The following is an 11,861-nucleotide window of genomic DNA, read 5'->3' on the forward strand; positions in this document are numbered from 1 at the left end:
GATCAGGCTTTGGAAGTATGGAGGTGCCATACCTTTGGCTGCTTTGAAGGCCAGCATCAGTGTTTTGTACACTGTGCGGGCAGCAACCGGGAGCCAGTGGAGGAATCGGGGAAGGGGGAGACATGTGAGAATTTTGGCTGGTTGAAGACCAATCGTGCAGCAGCATTTTGGATCAATCGCAGAGGCTTAAGTGCACATACCGGGATGCCAGAGAGTAGAGAGTTACAGTAGTCGAGTTTTGATATGACAGATGTCTGGATGAGGAGCTGGGCTGACTCCTGGGTAAGGAGGGTCTGATTCTACGGATGTTATAGAGTGTGAACCTATAGGATCGGGTGACTGATGCAATGTGTGCCTTGAATGAGAGCTGGCTGTCCAGGACCACACCAAGGTTCTTAGCAGTTGGAACTGAAGTCACCAGGGGTTACTGAGTAGGCCTATCCTTGACAATGATATACACAATGTGGGTGACATTTCTTTAAAGATGCAGTGCCAATGTCCCAAAAAAAGACATGATTATCAGGTATTATGATTATACTAGGAGGAAGATTATTTTCCAAAAAAGTGTACAGAGTGTACAGTGTAGGTTTTTATGTGGCCACACCCACCAGTTCATTAAGTATGCCTGGTTGTCATGGTGGGTGGTGACCCAGCTGAAGTTAGCCACACCCACAGTGTTGGGTGAATGGTAAAAGGGGAAGGGGATGTCATTTTATCTGTGTTTTTGGCACTTTTGACCCGCAAGGTGTCAGCCTCCAGGAAGAAACCCCAAATACAAAAGGGAATACACAATTGCTCATAACAACCACACCAGGGGGTCTAATGAAATACTGTCAACCTCCTAGACACATGAAAACCAGAAAAAGTACAACACTATGGCACCACCTCTTTAAATAATTTGTCATTAATGATAGTCCTGTTATTATTATTATAATTCTTTTTGCAATTTGAAAAATTGTGCGACTCATTCCTTATAACAATGGGTTACATCCACATTGTTTGATTTCACACCAAATTAAATTAGTCATGAGAGATCCACCGTGACTCGGTGCTTGTGAAGGTGCCGTCTCCTTCTGCATTATGACACCAGAGGTGTCAATATATCCTGGTTCTGACAGTAAACTAAGACCTACGGTCGCAATAATAACTATTATAATTTACATTATTATAATTAGTCTGGTTGCCTTTGCAGGGCTATAGTGCTGACTTTATTCCATCCATCGAGAATTTGCATTTTCACTGTGAGCTTGTACAGTATATCTGCTATTTTTCAATAGTTAAAGTACCCAGGGCCCAGAATTTGGTGCGACGACCCTGGGAGGGAGTGACACTCCACTCCCAGTGAGAGGCAGAGGAGGCTCTCATGAATCCCCACTCTGAAGCTACTAATGATTTATTTATTTGGAAATTGTAGAGCCGTGGGAGTGCTGGGAACGATTGATATTAGAGCCCACAAAGTGAAGGAGGGGAAAGGGAGGTTTCGCACCAATACTCACAACTCAGTTATGTTGTGTGTGTGTGTGTGTGTGTGTGTGTGTGTGTGTGTGCGTGCGTGCGTGCGTGCGTGCGTGCGTGCGTGCGTGCGTGCGTGCGTGCGTGCGTGTTGTACCCACGGGAACGTGAAAAGGCTAATGCTCATTCAACCAAGAATCCATGGACTTGACATGAGCAAGGAGGGCGAGGAGAGCTTAGCAGTTGCATAACACTCCTGCTGTGCAGATATTGATGTTTGATTACAAGGCATGTTGGCTCTCACATTTAGATGGATTATTAATGTGTGTTTATTGTTTTTGCCTGCTGCCCCCCCCCCCACCTGAGGCAGGGTAACAGGTCTTTTTGAGACTCATCCTTATACAGTTATAGTTACTGTACATGGGTCAGTGACGTGACGCCCCCAAAACTGTGTTTTAAAAAAAACTTTAAATAGCAGGCATAAAAATTATTTACTTTTGTTCTACTCACTCTCAACTTTATGGAAACACATTTTGTTTTTAGATATTTTATTGGAATCAGACTTTATTCAGCAGTTTGTTGTACTTGTGCCTAAAATCGTCATGTGACATGACAATAATTGTTCATAAAATGAAAATGGAGTACACCTTTCTTAAGTTACTCACTTTATCAAAGTCCTTTATCATAACTAACCTGTGATCCACTATAGTTTTGTGAAAATTAATTAAATCTGTATTTTTTTTTTCATAATCAACACTCATGTGTGAGGCCCATGTTGTCGATCTTTCAACATATTTTAAATTTATTCTGACAAAACTTTCTCTAAAATTACACAAATATTTGTGACTCTTCCTGATACTATTTTCTATGTAATCCATGAAATCTTTTTTGGTTTCATCATTAACTCTTTGCGTGCCAGCGCCCTCTAGGGGCCAAAGAATGCCAGCGCATCTCTCATAGGCGAGCGCTTTAGCTTCCAGGACTTCAGCTTCCAGGACCTGACGTGCTCACGTTGATGCACGGCATGGGAATGTCCCGGATGAAGATGCTAACAGAATGGCTATTCCCATTTTGTCATCTAAAAGATCATTTTTGGGCGATTTCGCCGTAAATAAACCTCGCGCCGCTTTCCTAAAACACAAAAAAGAGATATAAGCCTTTAAAGATGCGGTCTTTCATTGGATTAGGCGGAGATTGGCGATTGCGTTCGCAAATTACGGCCGGCCGGGACGTTGTTAGCTTTCGGCTAGTAGCTACAAAAATCAAGCCAGGCTTCAGAAGGCCTCTTATCATTTTATTCATTTAATTAAATAAAGCCGAACTACTTCGGGATCGGCACACTCGTGTACTCATCGGAAGCGGCGCCGAACATCGGGTGAACATTGGGGAGCTCAAAAATGTATTTTAAACCATTTTTAATGGAATATATCGCCGGACAGAGTAGAACGGCTAGCTGGCTAGCGGCTAGCGAGCCAGGACCACCCACGACTCTACAAGCAGCTCGGGGTAAGTGAATTAATAAAAAAAAAGATTGTATTGGATTGAAATAAAGCCGAACTAGTTCGGGATCGGCACCAGATGAGTTAATAAAGGTATGATTTTTCACTATTTGGAATGTCACACCAAATGATTTAGTGTCACACCGTATGATTATATCTTCATGTGTCAAAGCAAATTGTGTTTTAACCTACCTATTAGTGAGTACTGAACTTTACTGATTGATTAAACAATTACCCAGGAAAAACAGCAACAGTAAAATTGCTTTAACATTAAATAACATGGCCTTAATATTTCGGAACAGGATATTATTGTAGGGCTTTAACATGGGATAACAAAGAATTGTAGTAGAGGGATGATGAGGATGTGCACAGGAATGCTACGCACACCAAGTCTTCTGCCGGCCCACGGCATCTTACAGAGACAATAAGGTACATAGCCACACTGGGAGCCAAGGCAACATTTTATTAACACCAATTAGTGGAAATAGAACTCAGCATTCAGGTGAATTTTTTTTTCCAAAGTCTCCTGAACTTGAACACAGCATTTTGTATTGAAAAAATGTATTTAGGAATCATGACATTACACCACATCTCCACTAGCTAAAGAGTGCTGGGTTGCGCAACTCCGAAAATAGCTGATCTACAAGCTCTCGCAGCACGACACGTTGAGAGCTTGTAGATCAGCTATTTTCGCTATTTTTGTCTCGGGTCCTACCGTAACACTGTCCAGTCCAGTGAGTGAAAGTACAAAAGCATTAGATTAGATTAGATTAGACAAGACAAGACAAGACAAGACAAGACAAGACAAGACAAGACAAGACATTTAGAGTAGACTGTATATTGTACATCAGCCAGTCATATTTGGTGAGGGTAGCAAACCGGCTGCCTTGTTGCGGTTCTGCTATGCCACAGACAACTTCCTGCTCTTCGTAGAAAATGCAGTCTCGCCCCTTTGGCCAGACAAAACCATTTTTAATTTTTCCAATTTGATTCATGCAGTTTATCTCTAGCCCCTCCTTATTAATGGTAACAATCTGCCCCACACATGGCTTTCCCTCATATTTGATTATGACCAACTGTCCTTGTGTGTATTCATCTGAAGAGGTGTCTGAATCCTCAGCTTGTCCTCTCCAATAGATGCACTTGTGTCCAGCACCTGAGTAGAAGACCTTCAGGAGGAGACATTTAAATGTCATTTATTTGTCAGGTAGATTGTTCTTAGTAGTAATAAAATGTAATTACTAGCAGGTGCTCAAGTTTGCCAAGCATATACTCACTGAGCTCCGGAAGCTGTTTTGGGCCTGCAGCTGAGCTGGGAAGGGGGCAGTTCCGCAGATGGGCCACCACTTAGTTAAGGAAGAAAAGGAATGAATCGATGACAATGGAATGAAAAGGAATGAATCGATGACAATGGAATGTATAGTTTAAGACGAAGAGAAAATATTGTTTAGATTGAAACAATATGTTAAGGTTTCTGTGAAGGGGTTTCTGCTCTGTCTGATGAATTTGAAGTATCACTGAATGAATCTAAATTAAATTTTATGTAAAAATGTTTAAAACAAATGTTTACATGGACAAAAGAAACATGGGACTTTGTTATTTATTGTTATATCTGTAGGAAAATACAGTATATATCATATGGTGTGACAATCAAGTCATATGGCGTGACAAGCAGACATGTCACACCATTATGATGGTGTGTCACACCATATTACGTTTTCTCCATTTAGGTTTACCATGAGGCTACTATGTACACATTAGCATGCTAACAGCATGCTAGCTATAACAAAGCAACCTAGATCTACATGGAAATATGACCAAAACTTCAAATAACTTAGCTTTTTTTAATGAAAAGGTGTCACACCAACAGACATCCAGAAGTGGTGCACTTGTCAAAGTTTCAACAAGATGGCATTTCATGAAAATGTTAAAATCATAACTCACCTCAGACACCTGTCTTGCAGTTGTGCTGGGAGTGCTGAATAGCCTTACAGAAGAAGGACCTCTCTAGCCAATAGGTGTCCAAATAATTGCCTGTTTAATTTTTCCAAACTAGTGTCACACCAAATGATTTTGGTTTGGGGGACAAAATGTTTTTGATCAGAAATGACTGAAAACATTATGCTTTGACTTTGAAAAGATATAGGCTCACAAATAGACATTTCTTTTTGCCTAAATTCATTTTCAAATGATTTTTAGCAATTCTTTTTCTTAGTTTTATTCAAGTTCCCACTTTGAGAAACAAGGTCAGGACAGTCACACCATATGAGTTTTGCCATGTTTGGTTGAAAATTCTGAAGAAATGAGGAATGAAATGTTTTAATCTTGAGTAAGTTCACATAAAGCTTAATGTCCTGCACAATATTCAGAAGGTTTTTGACAAATATATTTTTTATTTATACATGTTTGACACCGAGGACAGCGAAAACGTCACGTCACCCACCCACATCCAAATTGCTTGATTTCACACCAAACGAAGTGAGTCATGAGTGATCGTGACTGATGATGCTCGTCAAGGTGCTGTAGCTTATAATATATATATATATATATATTATGTATATATATATATATGCTATTTTTCAATAGTTAAAGCACAAAATAACGCATAATAATTTGTTCCCAGTCTAAATGGGTTAAATCCCCCCTATATGAAGAATATTCATGGGGGCCCCGCAGTGAATCCTTATTTGGTGCGACACCCTGTGTGTGTGTGTGTGTGTGTGTGTGTGTGTGTGTGTGTGTGTGTGTGTGTGTGTGTGTGTGTGTGAGAGTGTGTGTGAGTGCGTGCATGCGTGAGTGCGTGCGTGTGAGAGAGAGAGAGAGACCCTGGACAAATCTGCCCCAAATTTCTTGTGGCCAAGGAAGAAACTGCCCTGATTTGGCCCATAAACTTTACCGCAATTATGGACACGACTGACGTCACGTGACAAGAGTGCTTGCATGATGTCTGAGATCCCCACGGAAGCCATACCAAGACCCTTGTTTTATTCATGGTGATAATAAATACATGCCTTCTCTGAGAGAAGAGAGCAGCTTGTTGAGTGGAGGGCAATCTGGTTATTGATTACTGTGCCTGTGGGAGGAATGTGAGCAGAGTTTGTTTCTCTGCTGCTGGCAGTCGGCTATAAACACAATGATGTGTGAGGCAGCTTGAATCAGCCTGATTAATCTGGAGGCTCTGCTCAAATCAAAACACAACCTCTGACTGACGGACTGACTGATATGAATTTATGATACATAAATGTATGATTCATGTATGAGGTTCATATGACCATGACCGTATATTATGTGAACTACTGTCTGGACTGTACAGTACAGGTCATTGTTACCCTGACTACGAGACCATGTTTTGGTTATACTGTGAGGTCTGGTGTAAAGTTGCTACTAGTGAAGAAACTATTGTCTTCTTGTTATGATATGGGAAGCAATCTATGAGTCCCACGCCTAACTGCATGTATTCTCATATATACTGTATGTCTGACTACCATTGGCGGAACAATTAAAGACCGGGCCAGGATGCAAGCCACAATGATCTGGCCCGTCATGATTAATGCCTTGCTTGCTTGTGCATCGCTGCCTGTCTCGTTTTAAAGTGTCTGTGGTATATTTTAGTTGATACAAAAGGTTTTGAAAGCACTGGCGCCTATTCAATAGAGCCAAGTGGAGCAATGGCTCCCCCTATTTGCCAGTCGGGGGAGCCCGGCTCCCCCTCCCTGCTTTTATTTATTCACGATCATATAATCACAAAATGTCAGAAATTCGCCTTGTTTGACCCTTTGAAGCACCCATAGCATGGCTTCTAAGTTCTAAACCAATCACAGCGAATGGGGGGCGGGAGGTATAGGCAGGCCCGGGGCTGGGACTTCTGACGCTCTGGGCAATGTACCTATGATGCGCCCCCCCCCCCCCACGGACCACACGCCTCCCCCCCCCCCCACGGACCACACGCCTCCCCAAGTGTTACCGACAAGGGTTTTCAGCTGGTTAATTATCAGTTGCCTTAATGGTCCACGTCACACTGTTAAAAACCAGCATGCGCACGCAGGTAGGCACCGAATGAACCCCACCGCTCATAGGATGCAATGGATGGCACTTGCGTTTAAAAATGCATTCCATCAAACTTTCAGATGCCGTTTTTCTCCCAGTGTGGAGGAAGAATGCTTAGGATTTTTACTGTAAATTCTCACACTTGAAATACATAATCCTTAGTTTCTGTTGATTGTAAACAATAATAGCGATTCAAAACAGTTGTCCTTCAAACCCCACCTCTATTCACCGTCATCAGAACAGAGGGAGCGCTCCTCTTGATCACCCACCCGATCCACTGGATCACCAGAGCGTCTACTGCTCGCCCAGCTGCAGTCCATGAAGCCTAATTATGCTCCGTCCTGCGACGGTGTCGCGCGCAGAGCCGCAGACCTCCAAGCTCAGAAGGGTTGCATTGGTGACGCGATGTGAGTTTGTATATCAGCTACTCTTGACGTGGAACACCGTTGCGCAATGAAGTATATATGTCTCGATAAGGGCGCTCCCATGGGAGCACCTCACTAGCACACAAGAGGAGGTTGAATAACCAGTGCTCCCCAAAACAACAGGTTTGGGGATCTGTTGGGAATTGATTACATGATACAGTCAGCTGTGCATTCAGTCTCAATGTTAGTAAACAAATAATTGGTCTATTATCTTGCATTGCGGCAAGGGGAAGAATGCATGCAGCGCTTCTCTCTCCTCTGGCGCCCCCTGGCGCCCCCTTGTGCCATTGCGCCCCTGGGCACTTGCCCACAATGCCCTGCGTAATCGCCGCTTCTGGGTATAGGTCTACTGTGTTATATGCCAAGCCTGTGCCTTTAAGGGGGCGGGCTTAGGAGCAGTACGGGATGACGTTGACGCTGTGTTTTGAGACCGGCGCGGAAGTGAATGTGCGGTGTGATGCTGGGGAGAATATATTAGTGAGAAGTTAAGTTAATACAAGTGGATTAATAGTGAAAACATGACGTTTATGCTGTATGTTCCTGCCTGGCCCTGGAAGTAATACATCATCGTTATCTACACAGAAGTTGTATGGACTATTTGAATAAGTTACCACATGACACGAGCCAAGTTATTGCTACAAACAGTGGAAAAGGTAACAACTGGTTTCTCAACCAATCAGTGACTGTCTGAACCTCGGCTGACAGAGCGCTGCACAACAACAAACATGGCATGCATGGCTTTATCTAAATAACAGAATGAAACAGTTGTTTCACAGTGGAATATGCTACCTGGGGTTAACTACAGACATCCATAGGACATGTGGATAGCTTTTACATTTACCATACGTGAACTAAACTAAAATTGGATATTTTCTTGTCATTTTCTCAAGGTAAGACATGGCTTTATTTAACTAACTGTTCACTGTGGAGCCTCTTCTCTCCTCCTCCGTGTGTGTGTGTGTGTGTGTGTGTGTGTGTGTTTGTGTGTGTGTGTGTGTGTGTGTGTGTGTGTGAGTGAGTGAGTGCGTGCGTGCGTGTGATGAGATGCTTGCTTGCTTGTAAATATTGGTAGCTGCTGGTTGCAGATATGTGGTCATGGTTGTGGACTTGTGGTCAGTGTGGTTGTGTTGTGTTGTGTGTTGGCTTGTTGGGTGCCCCGCGGACCGCAGGGCCGACTTTAGAACCGCAAATATCCGATTTTTCGCGGCGCCGCTTTGCGGCGCCAAAAAAAAAAAAAAAAATAATCCTGGATTTGTGCTCCCCCTAGTGGGGACAGAGTTAGGCGCCGGTGTTTGAAAGTGCTCGGTTCCACTGCAGCCATCACTACACGTAAACAACTTATTGTCCGTCCGTGAAGATAGAAGTCAACTCTTCTGGAGGAAGTCTGTCTCTTCCTGTTGTCCTTCACAATAAAGTGTGTGTTCCCCTTTACTTCCCAATGCGCGACATTTTACCCAGGTTAATATAACAGGAAATAGGTGTAACAGAGGCAGTGCGATACAGAAAGGGGACCCAATGGACGACTACCGGCTCTGCCCCCTCCAAAAGCTGCCTCCGCCACTATCACAGCGCGCCGCTATTGGCTTCATTCACTTCAATGGGAAATACGGCGGATTGTACACACATTTTACACATTAAATATGAATTCCGTTTTGGACCCAGAGCTTCGAAATCTCTTCCAATCCATCAACAAGGCCTGGATCTGCATTGGAAAAAATATTTAGACCTTTACACTTTTAAAACAATACGACATAGGAATATATAAGGTCGCAGCAGAGGAATAAGGAACATGTCCGTGGTTGCTGGACCACAGAAAGCCGTTTCAAACCAATTTAAATATGAATGGACTGTATTGGCCTAAACGACAATAACCCATGACTACAAACACCTTATTTGTTATGTTAAATAGCAACTGATATGTAATGTACGTCTGTGAATGTCTGAATGAACAGGGGTAGCGACGCGAAGTGTTGTATTTCAACTCTGCTTTCGACTGCAGGCTGTGGGTAGGGGCGTCACAAGGGGGGGAAAAGTGGGACTGACTTACCAGGGCCCACGGTGGAAGGGCCTTAATTATTTTAGACTTTATCGATTGAAAAATAGCAGATATACAAGCTCATAGCGCGGCACTGAGTGCCACGCTGCAAGCTTGTAGATTTGCTATTTTTGAAATCCCACGATGAAGAACATTCATGTGGGCCCACAGCGAATCCTTGTACCCAGGGCCCAGAATTTGATGCGACACCCTCTCCCTCTGCGGCTCGGCAGCTAAACTTGTCAGGAATCGCGAACATTTCACGCCAGAGATATCAAATGTTATAGATAAGATTTATAAGCAATCGGCATGATAAGAAACATGTAGCCTACATTTGAAGCAGTTTATTCTGGTTGGTTGTTTGTGTAATGGAGAGTAATAGCCTCTAAACTAATCAGTGAAAAGTGAAAACGGCTCTGTATAGGTCCAGCAGACAGGCGATTTCCTCATTCTGCTGTTGCGTCCTTATATATTCCTTTGTCGTATTGTTTTAAAAGTTTAAAGGTCTACATATTTTTCCAATGCATATCCAGGCCTTTGTTGACGGATTGGACGAGATTTCGAAGCTCTGGGTCCAAAACGGAATTAATATTTAATGTGTAAAATCCGCTGTATATCCATTCAAGTGAATGGTGCGGCTGTGATTCTCGTCGGAGGTCTCGGCGGAGAGGTGGGGGCGGAGCTCCCGGTAGTCATGAATTGCGAGGCAGATTGACGGTCATTGAGACTGACCGACTGTCGGAGGCTGACGGCCGGGCCTCCGCTGTCCGCGGGCCGGTAAGTGGCCGCATACCCAGTTTACCCAGACGCTCTACCCCTGCTGACCACCATTTTAGGAGAGAGATAGAAAGCTGCCACTAGGATGGTATGCTCACCGTTTTGTCCTCTTTGTCTGACTCTCTTCAAATACAACAATTTATTGATATATAATACTTTGGCTGTCTCTGAGTCTTATTTGGTTATGGATTTATTCATCCATATTTAAGTTATTTAACGCTGACTGACTGACTTTCTCTGTTTTATTATTTTATTTTAATGCTAGGAAACATCTGGTAGCTGCCACCTTCTTTCCTCTTGGATTATGATGATGATGGGCCGTATGTATATGAATACATCACCTAATGCTGTGGATCTGTTGGACACCGTCTATCACAGAGCCTTGAGATTCTAAACCGTTTGTAAACCACCTCACAAACTACTGTGTGTGTATTTGTTAGACAAGTGGTTATTATCATTATCCACGATGTGCAGCTTTTAAAATGGCATCTTCTCCACGAGTACTCTCCCAGAGGACAGACAGCACAACCTCATTGTCCTCCACTTTCTCCACGCTGGAGGAGAACTTTCTCCCAAAAGAGGGCAGTTCATAGTACAAAAAATGATGTACAACAGTCATAAAACGTCATTCTATTGCAGTAAGTTATAGCATAAATCCAATTTCCAAACATTTTTGGCCAAATGTCAGATCAATAACATAGTTTTAAAACTTCTGATTTTTTGCCAATTGTCAAATACAAATGCTGCCTTAACTATCCATTACATGTCATATAAGGCTTCATCACTATCCTGTACGTACCTGTACAGAACTTTGTAAAAACATTTCTTCTCCTACTCTGCCACCCCCGCAACCTACAACCGCCAGGAACTGAAGCTTGAACATTTTATTGACAAATCCTTTAAAAGTACAACAGTGCAAGTCTTTTTTTTCCAGTTTGGAAAATGTAAAAGCTGGTTTGCATATAGATTATATTCAAGGCATAAGGCTTGGGGGGGGGGGGGGGGGGGGGGGTTCTTCTGTAGACTTTACCCCCCCCCCCCCTCTCTCTCTCTCTCTCTCTCTCTTTCACTCTCTCTCTCTCTCTCTCTCTCTCTCTCTCTCTCTCAATTTTAAATTCAAAGGGCTTTATTGGCATGAGACAACGTAACGGTGAAAAAAGTGTAACAGTTTTCATGCATCAAGGTTACATGCAGGCAGAGCAGAGATAAGGTTTTTAAGGTGGTTGGGTTCCATTTGATATCCTTCTCCTATCACAGCAGCTCACGAACCTTGCTGCTGTGTTTGCACATTGATTTACTTCGCCCAGCAGATATGGGAGTTTTTCATCATTGGTCATGTTTTCAAATTCTCCTTGGGTGGATCTGTGGGAAGTACTGTATGTGTCTCTGATGTCTTGGTACAGTGGACAGGCGGTTAGGAAGTGTAGCTCAGTTTCCACTTCATTTTGTGTGCAGTGGGTGCAAAGTCTGTTTCTCTCGGGAGCCAGGTATGCCTATGACGTCCTTTCTCGATTGCAAGAATGTGCTCACTGAGTCTGTACCTAGTCAAGATCTTTCTTTGTTTTGGGTCGGTCACCTTGCTCAGGTATTCTGCCACTGTTTATTCTCTGTTTAGGGCCAAATAGC

Source organism: Nannobrachium achirus (assembly GCF_963921795.1).
Source record: "Nannobrachium achirus genome assembly, chromosome: 8".
NCBI classification, from domain to species: domain Eukaryota; kingdom Metazoa; phylum Chordata; class Actinopteri; order Myctophiformes; family Myctophidae; genus Nannobrachium; species Nannobrachium achirus.